This window comes from Anastrepha obliqua, chromosome 5, assembly GCF_027943255.1.
Source record: "Anastrepha obliqua isolate idAnaObli1 chromosome 5, idAnaObli1_1.0, whole genome shotgun sequence".
Lineage (NCBI taxonomy): Eukaryota > Metazoa > Arthropoda > Insecta > Diptera > Tephritidae > Anastrepha > Anastrepha obliqua.
Window position 1 is genome coordinate 6861713 of NC_072896.1, and position 19829 is coordinate 6881541.

The window sequence follows — 19829 nt, forward strand, 5'->3', positions numbered from 1 at the left end:
TAGCCTTTTCCTTTTCTGGTGGTTAAAGGACTCCGCTTTTATTTTTTAATTGAATTATTTTGCAGGTACTGAGGTTATACGAACCGTATTAACACCGATAATAATGTTAGCTTTCAAATTTAACGGAGAATATCTCTTGCCAACAAGTGAAATCTAAAGATTCTAGAGGAAGCAAGTCCAACATCCTATAAATACCACGTACAAAGTGCTTTTGATTCCCCTCTCGGCTGCGTACAAGAAAACACACACAAGTAAGTTATTTATGTGCATAGCAAAGTAAAAGGAAAAAAAAAACAGTGATAAAACCACCGGCCGGTAAAGAAAAAAAAAAAAACAAACAAACAAAAAAACGAGTTGTCTCTCTAAGCCCATGAAAAGTGAGACGCTTAAGCTCTCGGTGACTTTCCGTCGGGCCTGTCTCCTGCTGCTAAGATGCGCATCTACTCGGTGTATGCTACACACACACACACAGTCGCAAAGTAATCGCTGCATTTGCAGATGCTAAGTCGTTTTTTGTTGTTGTTTTAGTAGCCTGCATAAATGATCTGATCGTCATTAATTTCTAGTACAACACTATTTCACATTTTTTTGCTACTCTCTTGAGAATTCTTAAAAAAACTTATTTTGTGTTTGTTATTTAAGTTTGTTGCTTTTTATGTGACTGTTACAATTACGCACGCGCTATTCTTGTTTTCAATTCAGCATCCTCAGCAGAGACAACAGCGCCAGCAGGCACCGATCGAAGCCGTTATTGCTGCTGCTCCAGCTGTTTTTCTCTTTTTTTGTTACTCTTGCTGTGTTCTCAAGTTATTCCTACAACAACTGCCTTTGTATTTATTTACATGTTGCCGTTGTCGTTTTTGCTACCATCATTGCTGTTGTTGTCGTTGTCGTTGTCATTATCGATTGACTTCTTTGACTCCAACTACTCTCTTTTTTTTGTCATTCCTTAACCTTAACTTTTTCTCAGCATTTCTTTTTTCTTTGTGTCTTCTTTTTTGCATGTTCCACAACACCAGTTGCCTTTTTTGTTTTTGGCGCTCGCGCACCCAGTCGCTTATTGTATAAATAGCCACCATCGCGTCCAGCTCAGAATCAGTTGGATTCTTACGCGCGCTTACTTTGTTACGCTGCTCGTTTACTGACGCTTCAGTTGCCAACTTTTTGACTTTGACATATTTTTATTCAAATTTCTTAATTGGAAAGAGTTGTATTCTTCCGTCTACATGGACTCTATGGACTACTGCGCGTACTAGCGAGTACGCTGCCTAATTGCCGTCTGCATAAGTGCTGTGAATTTCAATTAATCAGCTGCGCGCTTGCCAGTTTTTGTTGTAGCGCGTTGTTGAAAATACAAATTACACACTTCGCACATTTCGTTTGCTAAGCGGCTTGGCTGTATGAAAATGTGTCAGTAGTAAAGTGTGGCCAATTATAGGTGCAAGCCGTGGCCGGGTAAAATAAGTCTATTCATTTGCTTAGAAATGTGGAAAGTGTGACAAAACTGCGAAGGGAATAATAGAAACAAAAACAAAAACAAAGAAACGTTACAAATAATTGTTGGTGTTGAAGAAAAAACATTTATTTCTTAAATGGTACAAACTTTTTCTAAATCTTGCTTGGTGAATGCAAATAAAGTGTGCTTGGCGTAAAAACAGGAAGAGTTTTCAAAGTGAGTGAAAAAAATATATTTTTATTGCTTTTTTTTAATCTAAATTTGCTCAAAATGCTCCAAGGAAATGCAAATGTTTTAAAATGTACTCCAAATCTTTTTAAATTGCAGAAAAATATTCAAGTTTTTTATTAAATTTTAAATTTCTTAAATATTAAATTATTTTTTTTTTTGAATTCGGATTGGCTTGAAACGCTCCAAGGAAATGCAAATGTTAGAAAATGTACTCCAAATATTTTTAAATTGCAGAAAAATATTCCAGTTTTTTATTAAATTTTAAACTTCTCAATTATTAATTTTTTTTTTTAATCTAAATTTGCTTAAAACGCTCCAAGGAAATACAAATGTTTTAAAATGTACTCCAAATATTTTTAAATTGCAGAAAAATATTCAAGTTTTTTATTAAATTTTAAATTTCTTAAATATTAATTTTTTTTTTTTGAATTCGGATTGGCTTACAACGCTCCAAGCAAATAGAAATGTTAGAAAATGTTCTCCAAATCTTTTTGAATCTATATAAAGGCATAATAGGTACATACACATATTTTATTGTAGTTTATTGGATTATATCATACAATAAGTTCACTTATAAAAAGTTTTTTTTTAATTCTTTTGAAGTTGAATTATTAATCTCAACTTTAATTTTTTTTTGTTTTTGAGTAATGTGAATATATTTACAAATTTTGCTATTGATAAAAATGGAAGTGCAATTTATTTTTGTTTTGAAAATTTCTAAATTCTTGACATAAACATTTTTTTATTCTTTATTTTTCTTTAATTGGAAAATATGCATAAAAAAATCTTGTATATCAAAGTTTCAAACCTTGCACGAAATTCATAAAAATTTAAGAAATGTAAGAAAGTTTGCTCATCAAAATTTTCTATCTTTTAATTAAAATCTCTAGGAAACTTCTGAATACGCAGTTTTAGTTTGTAAGTTTTAAATCGCTTAAAAATCGAATTGATTTATTGTAGTTTAAATTTTTTTGTATGCGTTGTTGAGAATTTTATTTCATATACATACCTACATGCTTACGTTTTTTATATTAAAATCCCTTAAAACGATCATACAAATTTTCAATTAATTTTTGTGTATAATATAATTAATTAAAAAAAATATGTAAGATTTATTGGTCCACTACGAGAGAGATCAAAAGTGCGAGAGATTTATATAATTGGGCCATCCGTAAACACCAATTTTGAATGACGCTGTAGGATTTTGGTCGGTATCTCGTGAATAACTTTGTTTCACGAGGTGTATGGCTGTATGGCAAGTAGCGCGGTCTTGTTGGAACCAAATGTTGTGAAGGCCATGGGCTTCAATTTCGTTTATCATGGCGCGATAGCGTTCCCTATTCACTGCTACATTGGCGCCAGCCTCGTCTTTGAAGAAATATTGGCCGATGATTTCTCCTTCTCAATGGAAGTAAAGGCTGTTCTTGAATGGCGTCGTGTTGCTCTTCAGCCCAAATACGGCAAGTTTGCTTTCTGAGATTCACTAGCAGCCTGAATACATCAAAAACAATTACGTGCTTCCTGAAAAGGTCTGACAAAAGATAGGGGAAATAAGGGATGCAGAGATAGGATTCCTGGCAAGACCAATTGTGATACAAAATACATGAATGCAAACATATGGGTACACTTTTTCTTCTTCTTATTTGGCGCGAAAACCGCTTACGCGATTTTTGCTGATTTTAACAAAGCGCGCCAGTCGTATCTTTCTCGTGTTAACCGGCGTCAGTTGGACACACCAAGTGAAGCCAAGTCCTTCTCCACCTGATCTTTCCAACGCAGGGATGCCTTCCTCTTTCTCTGCTACCACCAGCTGGTACCGCATAGAATACTTTCAGAGTATGTATCCATTCGAACGACATGACCCAGCCAACATAGCCGCTGGATCTTTATTCGCTGCGCTTTGTTTATGCCATCGTAAAGCCCATACAGCTCATCGTTCCATCGCCTGCGATATTCGTCGTCGCCAACGTGAAAAGGTCCAAAAATCTTCCGCAGAATCTTTCTCTCAAATACTCCAAGCAACGCTTCATCGGATGTTGTCATCGTCCAAGCTTCTGCGCCATACGTTAGGACGAGCATGATGAGAGTCTTGTAGAGAGTTGGTTTTGTTCGTCGAGAGAGGACTTTACTGCTCAGTTGCCTACTTAGTCCAAAGTAGCACTTGTTGGCAAGAGAGATTCTACGTTGGATTTCAAGGCTGACATTGTTATCGGTGTTAATGCTGGTTCCTAAATAAACGAAGTCAACTGTGACGTGGGTGCTGGACGCGAGTGCGCCGACTGTTTGTTTGAAGACAAGATGTACTTCATTTTGTCCTCGTTCACCACCAGACCCATTCGCCTTGCCTCTTTATCCAGTTTGGAGAAGGTAGAACTAACAGCGCGGTTGTTAAGGCCGATGATGTCAATATCATCGGCATCATCGGCAGGATGGTTCCATGTGTAGAAGTCCACGCAAGTGGGGAAAGTTACTGATCGCCATTCACTTGGAAGTGGCCAGGACGATTCTTCTGCATATGGTTTAAGCAGCACACAGCGTCCGGGATTAGCCCATCCTCTGGGTAGCTTCCGAACACCCGTTCGCGAGTGAGCTAACGTGAGAAGGCGAAGCATTCCAGGATAGCTGGTTGTGCGCTGGGTTTGGGACCCGCCACTTAAAAATGCCCCCAATGAAAAGACTTACAAAGCCTCGGAAGAGAACTCTCGTTACTGATGACGACCCCTCTCCTAGTTTTGTTAGAATACAAAGGCGACTGCTAACGTTTAGAAAAGGAGTGAGGACGATTTGGAAGAAAGAAAGTAAACTAAATATATTTCCTTACAGGTTCTCCATAAATTCATAACCATTTTTAAGTCTCACATATAATGGGCTTTGAAAATCTCCTCTGTTTACTGGTCTACCCAAATCCATTCATCCGCTCAACAGTTTCGGGACAGCGAAGGCCATACGTAGAAAAAAATTGAGGCGAGCATAATTTATGTACTTAGCAAAGCTGGCGTGATAAATTCTACAAGCACAGTTAAGCTCTGAAAATGTTTCCATTTCTTCAAAAATTGTGCAGAAGTGTACATTGAAGTCTTGATGCCTAGACACTGTGGTTTTTAGAGTAATAAACACACCGATAAACCGCGTTTCTGCGTATCACCCAGCAGCTGGCACTCCTTTAGTACTTAAGTATATTATTTTGACTAAATATATTAAATAAACAGGCTTTTTGCGGACAGCTGCTGCGATCTCAAAATCTGTAAAATAAAAAGGCTGACAGGAAACTCAGAAGAAATTAAGATATTTGGTAGTACTCGTCACTGGATCTTCTATGCTTTCCTGGTGGGTTTTAACGTCAAAAAGTCCAAGCAAATTAATTTACCTGATATCTGAAATTTGATGATATTTAAGCAAAATTATTCTCCAGGTCTATATTTAGAAATATAGTTTTAATATTTTACTTGCCTTTTTAGGGGTTTCTTCTTTGTTAAGCTCATTTTATACTCGTTAAGAATTTATGATTTTTTTTCGGAAAAAGTTTTTTTCCCACTAAGAGGCATCTATGAAAGTCTAGCCGCATCTAATTGGGCACAAAGAAATCAAATTAGTGATAATAAAATATTAATCCCATTAATATTTATGCATGAATTAGGCATATTTTTACTGACTAACTAAAATAATTCTATACACAGCCATTAAAAATAAAAAGCTTTACAACAATAAACCACGAAACCAAAGATCAAAGATATTGTTGCGAAAGTTCAATGTCCCTTTAGAGTGCAGCCACAAGATCAAGAGCAAGAATGCCAACTCGAATGCAAATGTGCGCTGCGAAAGTTCAACCACACCTACAAACGATTCGAAAAACAACTGCACGCACATACACATACACATACATGCATCCATATATAGATAGGACGCAAGCAACCACACGTCACTTTGCCGCTGAAGGTGTTGTGCCGTTTTCGCTTCTGCTCGTAACTTTTTCTGCGCCGCTCTTGAACTTATTCATATATCGATTTTAAGCCAATTGCGGAATTCAAAAATCAATTTAATTCAAGTCAAAAGGCAAACACACATAATTTAGGAACAAATAAAATGTTAATTTGCATAAAAGTCGAAAGAGTTCTGAATGAGCGCATCAAAAGAGCGGAGGGGAAGTGATGCTACGAGTATTTGTTTTGGCCATTCTCCTCCATTCTGTTCGAATATGTTAACCTAATTTTTGTTTGTTCTTTTGGGTGCATGAATTGTAGATTTGTCATAAATATAAGATTTTAATCGATTTAAATACTTATTTTCACGTATTGTTCTGTGTTTTTTTTTACTAAAAGGCAAGTTGCGGTTGTGGTTTAATGAGTATATATGTTTGAAGAAGAAGAATTGCGCACTAAATGGTCAGCCGTGAAGGTGTTAATGTAAACAGAAATCAATAACGGAATTTGTGAAGAAGTAAACAAATGAGAAGTTGAAATTTGTTAGCAAAGTGGCCAGGACTCATTAGTATCAAAATGATGCCAAAATATGTTTATTAAATAGTGTTAAGAAGCGTTACTAAAGATGTTATTGCATGTATGTGTAGGGGTATGGGTAAGCACACTAGCAGGCGATACCTTTGAATGGATTGATATTTTGTTTCGATAATAATATCGGTTGTTTTCTAAGAGCTTGAGAACTTTAAAAAAATATTAACTAAAGAACTTGAACAAATCATAAATATTGTTGGAATGCATTTTTGAAGTGAAAACTTCTTTAGAATCGTTGGGAGTGATTTGAGAAAAAGTGAAACGAAAAAAGCGACACTCTTGGCTACGAATATTACATATACACGTAGCGACGAACTAAATAACTTTTAGGCCAGCGCCGACAGCATGGTGCGATAGCCGAGCGGCTAGCAATGTGAGCTTCCGATCCAAAATCCTTGGTTCGAATCACAAGAAAAACATTTTTTTTATACAGTTATTTTATTTTATTTTATGATATGTTTATGAGGAGCTTTTTTTCATGGCAGAAATACACTCGGTGTTTTGCCATTGCCTGCTGAGGGGTGAGCGCTATTAGAAAAATAGTTTTCCTTAATTTTGGTGTTTTCACCGAGATTCGAACTCACGTTCTCTCTGTGAATTCTGAATAGTAGTCACGCACCAACCCATTCGGCTACGGCGTTTGTTTAATTTTACTGATGCAAAAATGAGGAAAAATATATGAATAAAGTTTGCTTACTGTTTACACATTTTCCAAAGGTGACGGAGAACCAAAAAAAAAGTCGATTTTCAAACAAATACGAGTGCATATGTGTAATTGTGTTAGAGTTTCGGTCACACCCCAGCAAAACCTGCGTGCATATGTGTTTGTAACATTCAAAAAAATTTAATTGTGTTAGAGTTTCGGTCACGCAAGTTTTGCTGGGGACGCTCATAATAGCAACCGCGTGTGTATTTTTATATTCGTAAATATTTTCATTTTTAAATATTTACCGCAATTATGCCGAAAAATAATGCAGAAAAGTGTCGTGAATCAGTCAGAAAAAAAAAATCAATAAATAGCATCACGGAATTCATTCACGAAAATTTAATAAAGTATACACCAGAAGTATCGCGGATACTTAGAAAAGATTACGATAAAGTTCCAATGATTTTAAGTGGCGATTTTAATGTAAATTTTGCATTGGACACAGCGGTTCCTTTAATTGACTTTCTCAATACAACATTCAATTTAAAAATGTGTAACAATCGCACTGAATCGACAACACGATCAAAAACAACCATTGACGCGGTATTTCAAAGATATGTTGACAACATCGAAACCAAAGCATTTGTATCATATTTTAGCTATCATAAGCCACTCGTATCATTTGTTGAAATTGAAAACATTGAGGATGAATAATAATAAAATGAAGAAAATAAAATATGAACTTTATAGCAATATTATAATGAACCTATAATTATCCCGCCCCTAATGCTGCTTTCGTCTCATTCTCTCTCAGTTTGTTTTACGGAAGGTTTCACTTCTATCGCGTCTAACCGTTAGACTGGTGTTTTTTTTTGTTATAATCTGGTAGATAATTTCATGGCATTTATTTTTTGATTATGATATCCGACATACTATATGCCCGGCCACGACTACGAGTTACATGATCAATTCGATCAGTTCAGGTATGTAGTATTTTGTCCAATAAATCTAACCTATGGCGTCAATGGTGGCTTGAATATTGCAGTAAATCGATTGTTGGGAGCTCTGTATGGCAAGTTGGCCATCTTGTTGCAACCAAATGTCGTCGATATTTAGCTGATTAATTTTTGAATTGGCTAATTAAGATGAAAAATTCAGTTAGCATACCTCGATAGCGCTCGCCATTCACCGTAACGGCAGCCTCTTTCTCATTTTGAAAGAAATGAGGACCGATGATGGCGCCAGTGGTTTATGAACTTCGCGTACAGATTTATTTTTTTCCAAGTAAATTTCCACAATTTGGAACCGTTGTTCTGGTGTTACACGATTCATGATGACTTGCCAAACCTTAGTTGATTGGTTGGTTAAAGTTTGTGGTGATTCATCTAGAATCCAACTAGCGCTTCCATTCCATTTTGTTGTCACATCCTCGTTACCAATTTGTTTATTGCTTATTTACAGCGTGAAATGTCAACACAGTTTGGCATTCACAGCTATCAAACCATAGTTATCGATATCGATAGTTCTCATGTAACTAAAAAACACCCTATATATTTAAGTCTTCAGATCTCATGAAAAAGTATCAAACATACTTTCTGTTTTTTATAGTGTCGACGATACAAGTTTCAAAAGTTCCCATTTCTCTGGACACCTCAACATTCTCTCAGTCGACAGGTCTGGCTGACTGGTTAGTTAACTTAAGACAAACCTCATATCTGTCCCTCCTAATAACGTGTTGTCATTTTTGCTAAAAGGCTAAAGACACTACCTCTGAGATTTCCTGCACATTTACTAGTCTTTTAATGCAATGAAATGGCTCCGAATCCTTGAGTAAAGTTGATGAACCTCCTTTAGCCAGGACGTTGGCAACTTCTTTTGCATAGTATAGCACCATAAGGTCCTAAGCATAAAACTTAGGTTAGGTTAGGCTGAAGCAGTTGTCCACTATGGCACTACGACACACTCAGACTAATAGTCTATTATGATGCCGCGTGGGGAACTTGTCCTAAAACCAGTGTTTTATATGATGCCTGATTTCTAAAGCACTGAGATCTTCCAATTAATTAAGAAATTGTCTGGTAGATGGTAAATCTACGTCTGGATAGAGCAGGGCAATGACATAGAAGGTGCGGGATCGTCTGTTCTTCCTCCTCATTTAGACAGCTGCTGCAGAAGCTGCGTCTTTGCACACCCATCCTTTAGGTGTGTCTGCCTATTAGTCTAAGACTCCGCTTATTTTACCTTTTTTCAAAAACAATCCGTCCTCCTCTTCTGGGAAGACTCCCTTCCCATTAAATGGACCAATACTAGTCACCCACGTCTGGGTTCACCATATTTGTAGCCAGTTTCAGGCTATAGGCTCGTCTTCTAATGTCTCTGTGCCGGCATACCATACCAGTGGCGTCTTTTAGCTTAACAGAGATTCTGTGCGTTTAGCATTGAGAGTCGGCCATAATTGCTCGGCGATTTTGTAGGTGGTTTCACTACGCCATCTTTCATTCACTGTTTTTATAATTTTCTCAAAAACAAGTAGCTCATTGGCTGTATACTCAACAGCCATAAGCTTAAAACTTATTGTGAATAAAAGAAACCAATAAAGAACTGTTTCTTGAATGGCTTTCGACCCTCACACAGTGCTGGCAAAATTGCGCGTGCATTTCTCTCATGAAAAGGCTGCTAATCAAAACTATCATTCCATGACTTATAACTGTAGGTTTCTGAATTCATAAGACAACTTCAAATTAGTGGGAAATTTTACCCAAATATTTGTCAAAGATGCACAGAACTTCTTTCAAACTGAAAATATAAGCGCCTGCATAGGGCCGCAAAAAAGTCATTTTTTCCACTGACGACCTCTGCATTCAACTCAAATCTCTTACCGCTGAGCTATTCTTTCATATTTGGGAGCAGTAGGTAGGCGCAGAGGGCTAAATATGCACAAAATGCAGATTGAAGGAGGACTTCGAAGCTGTGAAGTTATGTGCCGGCGCATTGTCCTGAGGGAGGAGAACTTTCCCTCTCATCCAATGCGATAATTTTTGCTTCAAGTTGGTGTTCAAGTTATCTGCATAATATGCGCCGGCCATTGTTTTACTCTTTTCAAGGTAATCGATGTGAGTATCAGCGCTCACAAAAAATGTTCGGCATGACATTGTTGGTCGACAGACGCACATTTTTCTTTTTTTGTGTTTGATTCGCAATGAAGAAGTGTTCCTACTACTCGTATACTTTTGTATTTGGTTTGTTATGATGACTGCTTTCTTCACATTTTTACGTAAATGCTCGTAAGCATTTCCTTCAATTATCTAGCCGTCACAACACAAATAAATACACCTGTCAAAAAGTTAGATTACGCACTCTTGAAAGTTACTTCTTGACTAACGAAATGCTGAATTTAAGGTGGCAACGCAAACTGCTCTGATTTTCAGAGACTAATTGGCTTACTTTGGTATTAGCAATACTTTGGCGGCATTGTAGAATAAAATACGTAGAAAATCGTATAATGAATGAATGAATTTAAAGAGGGCATCACCTCATGATCATTATAGCAAAATCATTATAGCAAACACATTTTGAGATGGGATTATATTCATGCCTTTATATTGTACATACGTACGTACATGCATATGCATATTTCTGAGCTACTTAGCGGCTGGGTGACCCAAATTTCAAGACAAATTGAACCGCTTTCATTTATGTTAAGTAGCTGTCAACATAACAGTGAGTAAACAGAATAAGATAAATAGATTTTTTTTAGCGGCAGGCAAAAAATATTTAAATATTTAAGAATTATGGCCAGTGGAATATGTAGAGCATTTGTGTTAATCACTTTTTTTTTAGAACGATTCGAAATTATGTATGGAAATGTAAGTAGGTGAGGGTGGCGGGATATAAGCCAAAACCTCCGAGTTGTGGGAATAATAATAAGATTTTATATTCTACGATTATAAAAATTAATTTATTTTGTTTGTTATTTGGCATTAATTTTTTACTTTTTTATTACCTGATATATTTACGAGTACTACTTTTATTTTTATACCAGCGTGCATTGGGGTTGCTATAATTTTGCTAATATGTCTTAACGGTTGTTTGTAATATATAGACATACATATGTACCTGGTAGGTAGGTGGGTGAAATGGTTGACGTACCTCTTTGCCACTCCCCAAGTAGCACTTAAGCGCCATTTTGATACCATTATGAGACCTCCAACACGCAAATATCTACAGCCAGCCATAGCTGTTGATGTAATGGAGAAGATCAATGGGACTTAGGTTGGCGCACTACCCCAGGCTGTCGAAAAAGGGAGCACTCAGTGACCGTAATCGTTTAGCTGTCACACCGGGACATTTACAGAGAAGGTGCTCAACAGTCTCCTTCTCTGAAAGGTCCCCACAGCTTCTGCAATGAGGGATAAATGGTAAACCTAGCTTTTTCGCGAGCGTGTTGATCCTCCAATGACCGGTAAACACAGCTACGAGATTGGAAATTTAATGGCGTGAAGTCCTCAGAACTTTCTGAGTCCTCCGGTTATTGTACTAGGGCTACAAAGCTTCCGAATTAGCACATGAAGAAATGGAGCTCCTTCCTTTTTGCGCTTTCCTGAGAAATAAGTTAGGGAGTTCCCCAGGGAAAGCCAATGATCGGGTAGAAGGTTCCTGTGGCCAATTCAGTCTCCTTCCTGGCAAGCTCATCAGCAATTTCATTTCCCGCTATGTTCCTATGTCCTGGAACCCAGATCAAAGAAATCTTACCTGCACACCCAAATGACTTGATCTCCTCCGTACAGGAGTTGAATGGTTTGGATCTACACTATGGTGTCGTCAGAGTCTGGATCGCAAAGATTTCTGCCTGAAAAACACTAGCAGTATTCGACGGTTTTAAGGAATTAGATAAATTGGCTGATTAAGAGCAAACCCCTGCTCCGACTCCCGTTTCCATCTTGGAACCGTCAGTGAAGACAGAGGTGCAAGCTTCGTTGCAGATTCTCCCCTTCGTTCCAACACTGGCTACTAGGAAAGATTGCCCTTTAGATATATGTACATATTAAAATGTTCTAAAGGATAAAGGGACTCGTTTTAGTTAGGCTTTCCGTCCGACCGTCTATGCGGTGGAAAGCTCAAATAAAAGTTCGAGGTGTTCAACATAACAGTTACAGCTCGAGGTTAGCTAGTGCTCCCTTTACAATATCTCTCCATACGTCTTGGTTCATTGCATCGCTTCTTCTAATATTTATGCAGCGTAGGTCTCCTTGGATAACATCAATTCATCTTCTTGTGGGCTTGCCGCGCTTTCTGCTGCCCATACATCAGAATGATGGTCCCCGTCGGAGTTCAGTTGTCTTGAATTCTGAGTATGTATACAAACCATCGTAACCTCTGTACCTTAGCAAAGCGTACAACGTTTTGGCCTCTTATAAGTTCTTCGATTTCGTTTTTATTATTCTTTATTCTATAAGTCCCGTCAGCTTCATTTATTGGACCAAATATTCTTTTCAGGATCTTACGCTCAAAGCGTAGGAGGTGGCTCTTAATGTTGGTGGACAGAGCCCATGCCCAGCCATATATTTCTATTGGTCTTGTTAAGGTCTTATACGAGTAGAATTGCAGCTTACACAACCATGAGAGCAGCTTGTTTTTGAGCAGCTTAATAACTTCTTTCGGCAGCTTTGATTCTATCGTTTACACATATTAGGGGATCTGCTATGCTGCTAAGGTTTACACCTCGGTATTTGAATGTTTCCACTTTTTGAAAAGTATGTGAACCAACTTCCACGTTGCTGTAGCCAGCGGTATTGCTTGGCCGAATTCGGCCTTTTTTTCATATCGACGTTAACTCCCAGACTGGCTTTGATTTATACAGGCAGCTAATTGTAGGCTGCGAAATCGGTTAGTAATATCAGACGTTTTACCGACTTTAAAGCATGCGACGCCTAATTGGCATGAGAGAAGGAATTGATAACGAAAGAAGTACATCTTCACCTTTACTCGTATAAGCTCCCATCAGGATTCTTGCTTCATTTAGATTATTCAACGAAATCTTAACTACTAATCGTGTGCCATTACTTAACTTTGCGCTGATTGATGTTAGGTTGTAGTCCAGTCAAAAGAGACAAAAAAAATAGCCAACTAAGTAATTTTAGGAGTATGCGAGTTTATGGTTTTATTATGTAAAACCCATCAGTGTGAACTTAAATTTGAGTTTTCGGGGTCGGGGGACATGATATAGTCGATTACTAATTTTCTTGAATTGAGTCTTATTTTTCTTAAAATTTTGTCTCACACCATAAGTGTGCTGACTCACCACACCCCTATACTATCTAACCTTTGGGTACCGAGTCACACACAGCCCTAACCCCTAGAAACCACCCCTATCATACCGCGAGCAGACTAACCCACTTAACCGCAAGCAGGCTTACCCACAAGCTCCAAATTTACATACTATTAATCCATATATTTCAGGCCCTCAAACCCAAGAAAATTAATAATCGACTATATCGTCCCCTTAGTATTAAAATAGCCTATACATTTTTTGATGTTTTGAGAAAATGAATTTCAAACTTTTTGTCGAAAGTAGCTCTCACTCAAATCTCGTTATGCCTGTAAATATTTATTATTTTTTGACTGACGTTTTGACCCACTTTGTGGAACTAGAATTTGACAAAATTTTGGCCACATATAAAATCGACGATGGAGAATCCAACAATTCAATAAAAAAATAATAGCATATGAGCACATAGGCTATTGTTATACTAAGGGACGATATCATGTCTATGTTATCTTAATCGATTTTCAGGTGTAGAAAAATTTAGAAACAAGAAAATTTCAAAATGCGATATCTCTGCGAAAAAAAATGATATTTGAGCAAACAAAACGCCATTTGGAAAAAGAAGGCTTGTATTTAAAAATGCCATCCTTTTATTTTGGTGAAAGAAAACATCTGCAAGGCTACATAACCTCAAATATGGGCAAAAATGGTGTTTTTTGCACTTTTAGGTTAGAATATCTCGAAAACCAGAGCAGATAGAGCAATTCTGAGACCAGATTTGGATTCAGCGCATCATATAGTCTGGTTTCTGGGTCTGAATGTTGGTTAAATTTTGTCGGCCTGTGTAATTATGTACGCGCTTCGCTAATGTATTGGTTGCTCCGCTTAGCAGCTCAAAATCATACGACTAAATAAAGATAGCGGAAAAAACTTATAGACAAAAATGTTCACAAAAAAATGCTCTATAAAAAAGCTCTAAAGTATATTTTCCATAAAATCTATAAAAAAGAAGTTATTACGCTTTAAAACAATTCATCCCTTAATTTTTCGCGTAATTTTGTTTATAACTTTTTTATTATTAATTTTACAATAAAAAATTTTGAATGAAAGTTGTAGATAATATTATTGTCTACAAAAAAGTATCTTACAAAATGTTCGTAACTTTCGGAATTCACGAGATAAACGCAAAAAACCAGTTGCACCCTTATTTCCAAGATGGCGGCCGCGGGACACAACCCCCGACCCCGAAAACTCAAACTTAAGTTCACAGTGATGGGGTTTACATAATAAAACCATAAACTTCTTGCGCAAATATTTTGAATGAAAAGTATTTTCGTTAGCAAACTATTAGTAGGCCCTTTGTCACAATTTAAAGCGCTCGGCTTAGATTTTATTGCTTTGCGAATTCTTCTCTTATTCTTCAACTCCCACTAAGGCCAGTGAAGTAGCCCGCGACCACAGAAATTGAAAAGAACCAGAAGAAATTAATCGTTTTTGATTACATTTTATGCTTTAACTTCCCAGGGCTTGCTGGCATAACCATAAGGAGGCTAAAATTTTATGTTCACTTAAAATTTGCCGAAGATGGGCTTCGTATCCCTACATTTGGAATACAAACACACAATCAATGAATTCGCAACATTCATCAAAATCAAACTATATTTCAATTATCTTAATATAAATATAATATAATATAATATTATAAATTGAATTAATAGAAATAAGATACTTATACAGCTACAACTACAACTACAACATTCCACTAACTGCATGTGCCGGATGTGTAAAGTTCCAGCCAGCGCGAACTTTTAACAGCTATTTACTTTTTTTTTTTGTTTTTTTGCAAATATTAAGCTGATTATTCCCACAAATCGTTTATTGATATTGTATTTCTAATTGGGTCACTGTGTGCTTAATTCGTTCTCAACAAGTCTTTGCATTCCACGCTTGTGTTTGAACTTTCATCAAGCTGCCCGGCTAATCCCTAGTTTGTCGCGAGATCTCATATGAGTGGTGTGTTTACTTTTATTTCTTTTTTAAATTTATTCAATTTCGTTTTCAAAAAAAAAAAAAACAAAAAAGCTACAGCGAACTCATTGAGACACTCTATCAAACACTAAAGCCAGCGGCACCTCTGCAATAATATAAAATGTGTTCTTCCTCTTCTTTTTCTTCTTCTAAGCGTGTAAATCTTTGGATAAAAACGAGAAATAAAAAGTAGAAATTTTGTACAATCACAGAAGTTGGCGAATTAATATACACATTTGCGCGCATAAGGAAGAAATATGTTTATGTGTATGCACAAATTAATTTGATAGAATTAATGCGACTTAATGGAACTTAATTGGAGTTTCTAAAATTTGTTTGTTTTTTTCGTGCATTATCAGATCTCTTTTTACGATGGAATTTATAATGTTATTATTAAAAATTGATAGCAGTTTTGAAATAAAATACGAGGTATGTTAGAAAAGTATCCGACTTTGTTTTTTATTTCTAACACCTGACAAATTTGAATTACGCGCGCTTGCATAAGCAGACCTGTAACCTTCCTGCACTTGTGTGAATTTTTTCCCGCCTGTCGCTAGTGTCAGTTGCTGTCAAGCAGTGTGACATGGTAACATGGTATTTAGTGCGCTCGCTTTTGTTTGAATACGTCTTGGTGACGTGGAATGCTTCCACTGTGACGACTGCATTTTGGTTTCCGGGTCGTACCCGTACACTCAGGACTCATTAATTTGAATTGTTTTTGAATAATTTTGTTCATGAAGTCAGGATCACTGTTTATGGAGTCCAGCATGTCCTGTGAGACTTCAACACGAAGTTCCTTTTGCTCCGTCATCAGCAGCTTCGGCACAAATTTAGCCGCCATTCTCTTCATGGCCAAATCTTCGGTCACAATGGAGTGAGCCGAAAAAGTGCTGATATCTACCTCTTCTGCAATTTCTCGGATAGTCACACGACGGTCCCGCATCACCACAGCGTTCACTTTGGCAATGATATGCCCATTTCGGCATGTTGATGGCCGACCAGAGCGTGGCTCGCTCTCCGCCGATGTGCGACCGTTTTTAAACCGATTGAATCACTCCTTAATCTGTGTGATGCCCATAGCATCGTCACCGATACTTTTCTAACAGACCTCGTACTTTTGCTTAAAAATATATGAACTTCCAAAATTTTATTTTTTTTTTAAATATTTTACTTTATTAAAGGTTGGCAAAAAAGTCTTGCGGTATTTTTATTGAATTTTCAATTGTTCATAAAATTGGTTACAATAATGCGATTTAAGTCAAATATGCGCCGTTTTGTTCGATGACGAGTTCCCAACGAGATGCTAACTTCATAATGCGCCTCTTATAGAAGCTCGCTTCCCTATTGTCAAAAAACTCGGAGAGCCAATTTTCACAGGACTCTCTTGTGGACAACTTCCGACTACCAAGCTCGTTCGCCATGGACAGAAATAGGTGGTAACCACTTGGTGCGAGATCCGGACTATACGGTGGATGCCAAGGAACCTCCCATCCGAGCTCCCGGAGCTTCTGGCGCGTCACCAAAGATGTGTGTGGCCTGGCGTTGTCCTGATGGAAGACAATGCGGCCTCTGTTGATCAAAGATGGTCTCTTCTGCATGAGTGCTGCATTTAAGCGGCCCAGTTGTTGGCAGTACAGGTCCGAATTGAGCGTTTGGCCATAAGGGAGCAGCTCATAGTGGATAATTCCCTGCCAATCCCACCAACACACAGAAGAACCTTCCTGGCCGTCAATCCAGGCTTGGCCACCGTCTGGGCAGCTTCACCGCTTTTCGACCACGACTGTTTGCGCTTCACGTTGTCGTAAGTGACCCACTTTTCATCGCCAGTCACCGTCCGCTTCAAAAACGGGTCGATTTTGTTGCGATTCAGAAGCGATTCGCATGCATCCATACGGGCAAAAATGTTTTCTTGCGTCAAGTCGTGTGCCACCCATACATCGAGCTTCTTTTTGAATCCAAGCTTCTTCAAATGGTTTATAACGGTTTGATGACTCATGCCCAGCTCTTGGCCGATGCTACGGCTGCTACTATGCCGGTCTCTTTCGATCAATTCAGCGTTTTTATCGCAATTTTTGACGACAACCCTTCCGGACCGTGGCGCATCTTCGATCACCTCTGCACCAGAACGAAAACGTTGAAACCATCGTTGTGCGGTGGAAATGGAAACTGTATCGGGTCCATAAACTGCACAAATTTTATTGGCAGCATGAGATGCATTTTTGCCTTTACCGTAGTAGTACTGTAAAATATGCCGTATTTTCTCTTTATTTTGCTCCATGTTTGCGACGCTATAACTCACGAACGACTAAAAGCAAACAACAATTAATCAAAAAGCTCTAGCGTAAACCGATGCGACGAATACAACTAGAACTACGCGCTTGCAAAGACAAGCTTGCGGAAATACCGCAAAACTTTTTTGCCAACCATATTTTGAAATTTTTTTAAGCAAAATTTGGAAAATTTATTTATTTTTATACATTGCTATTAAAAATTTATGAAACTTTTTAAATAAAATATGTTTTGTATGTTTACAGTATGTTTTAAAAGTTACACAACTTTCGAAAAAATTAAAAATTTCAATTATTATTAAAATTTTGTGCAACTTACACGTTTTTAAACGAAATATTTTTTGACTATTTTCTTAGACTAATCTCAAAACTTTTTAAAGCTTAAACATTTTTTTATTAATTTTTTCACTATTATTTGCATTTGAGAAAAACTTTTTGAGCAAAAAAAATTCCGATTTTTTTATTTTTATTCATTGTTTTAAAACTTTATACAACTCTTTAAAAAAATATTTTTTTTGTTTGTTTTTCATGTTATTAGTAAAACTTTATGTAACTTACAAGATTTTAAAGAAAATATTTTTTGATTATGGTTTTATATCAAACTTGAAATTTAATTTTTGAATTTAAAATTTTTTTTTATTTTAGTTTTTTACACTTAAAAAATAAATTTGCAACTCCTTTTTAAACAAAATTTCGGAAATTTTATCTATTCTTTTTAAAAATTTATATATGTGGTGGCCAATTGACACTCCTAACCCTGCTGTAGGCCGGTTTCGAAAAATTTATGTAACTTAAAAAAAAATATTTTTTGTTTTTTTTTACTACTATTGTTTATTTTTCTTTGTTATTAAATTTTTATACGACTTACCAGTTTTTAAATAAAATATTTTTAAATTATTTGTTTACATTCATGTTCAAAAAGTATGGGCTTTACAATTTTGTAATTAAATTTTTATATTAATATATTATTTAAAACTACATCAACTTTTTAAGCAAAACTTTGGAAAATTTATTTATTTTTATTCATTGTTTTTTTAAATTTATTCAACTATTAACAGAAAGATTTTAAAATGTTTTTATTTTTTCATTAATATTAAAATTTGATTCAACTTACGCAAATAATTTTTAAATAAAATATGTTTGGATTATTTTCTAAAATTAATTTGAAATATATGAACTTAAACTATTTTTTTATTTTTCATATCTCTTATTATTATTTAAAACTGCGACAGCTTTCTTAGCACAATTTTGGAAAATTTATTTATTTTTATGCACCGTTATTAAACATTTATACAACTTAAAAAATATATGCTTTGTTTCTTTTTTTACATTAAGCAACTTAAAAAAAATTGGATTTCTTATGTGAAACATTATTAACAACTTAAAAGTGTTTTAAAAAAATATATTTTTTATTTTTGTTTCAATTAAACTTAAAAATTTTTAAGCTTAAAAATCAAATTTTAAAATTTTTCAGTATTATTCAATTTGTTATTTTTTAAATTTTATTCAACAAAAATCAGTACTTTTTATATGTCCAATTTTTTTTTTAATTTTTTACGTTACTATTAAAAATTGAAACACGTTTTCAGACAACATTTTTAAAAATTTAATTATTTTTATTATTTAATATAGGGGGCTTGGGAGTATGAAAAATATGGAGTTAAAGCAAAAAATTTTTATTTTAAAATTTAAAATTTGCGTTTAAATTCAATTAATTTAAAATATTACAAAATACATAATTTTGGGCACATCACCGGTTCCTGCCTTTATATGTATAAGAGGCAGGTATTTCAATAGCAATTCTTTAATCAAAAGAAAAAAGAATTGTGCAAGTAGTTCTATAGCAATATGCCTTCGAATTTTTTAAATTGGAAGTATTTAATTTATTGTAAAATAAAAGTATTAAAGATTATATAAAAAATATGGGTATTACTTGTGGATAGATGAAGCATATACAGATATGTTCACTTTATATATTTTCTCTTAAACAAACTATGCCAAAGTGTTGGTGTATTTTTGTTGTATAATTTTTGGACCAACATCAAGCCGCGCGCCACAAATAGGAGGAGGAGTGCGGCCAAACACCTAACAGAAGTGTATGCGCCAATTATTTTTTTTGTTTTTGTATACGCATTTGATCATTTTGCTTAAACTCATATCATTTGCATACTTGATATTTACACATTTACTTCTTTCACTAATTAGTTGAATAGAGTTTTTCATGCACCATTTTGCATGCTAACATTTTCTCTTTTTTACGAGACTAACTAATATTCTTTACGCCGCATTTAAAATATTGCCAAAATTTAATTGCTTGATTTACATGCGAAATTTTATATTCACAATTTTGGATTATTTATGATCAAATTTGATTGGCCGAATCTATTACAGACCATAACTTAGT

The 19829-nt window shown here is 35.7% G+C and overlaps 1 protein-coding gene across 1 annotated transcript in view; it reads left to right on the plus strand.

The window, feature by feature from the left end:
- The first annotated feature begins 1141 nt into the window (after window positions 1-1141).
- The window catches only part of LOC129249490 (probable chitinase 10), a 44958-nt gene continuing 26270 nt past the window's right edge, over window positions 1142-19829 (plus strand). Inside the window, exon 1 of the mRNA XM_054889340.1 lies at window positions 1142-1672. The gene's annotated coding sequence lies outside the window, so the exon portion shown is untranslated. The remainder of the gene's footprint in view (window positions 1673-19829) is intronic.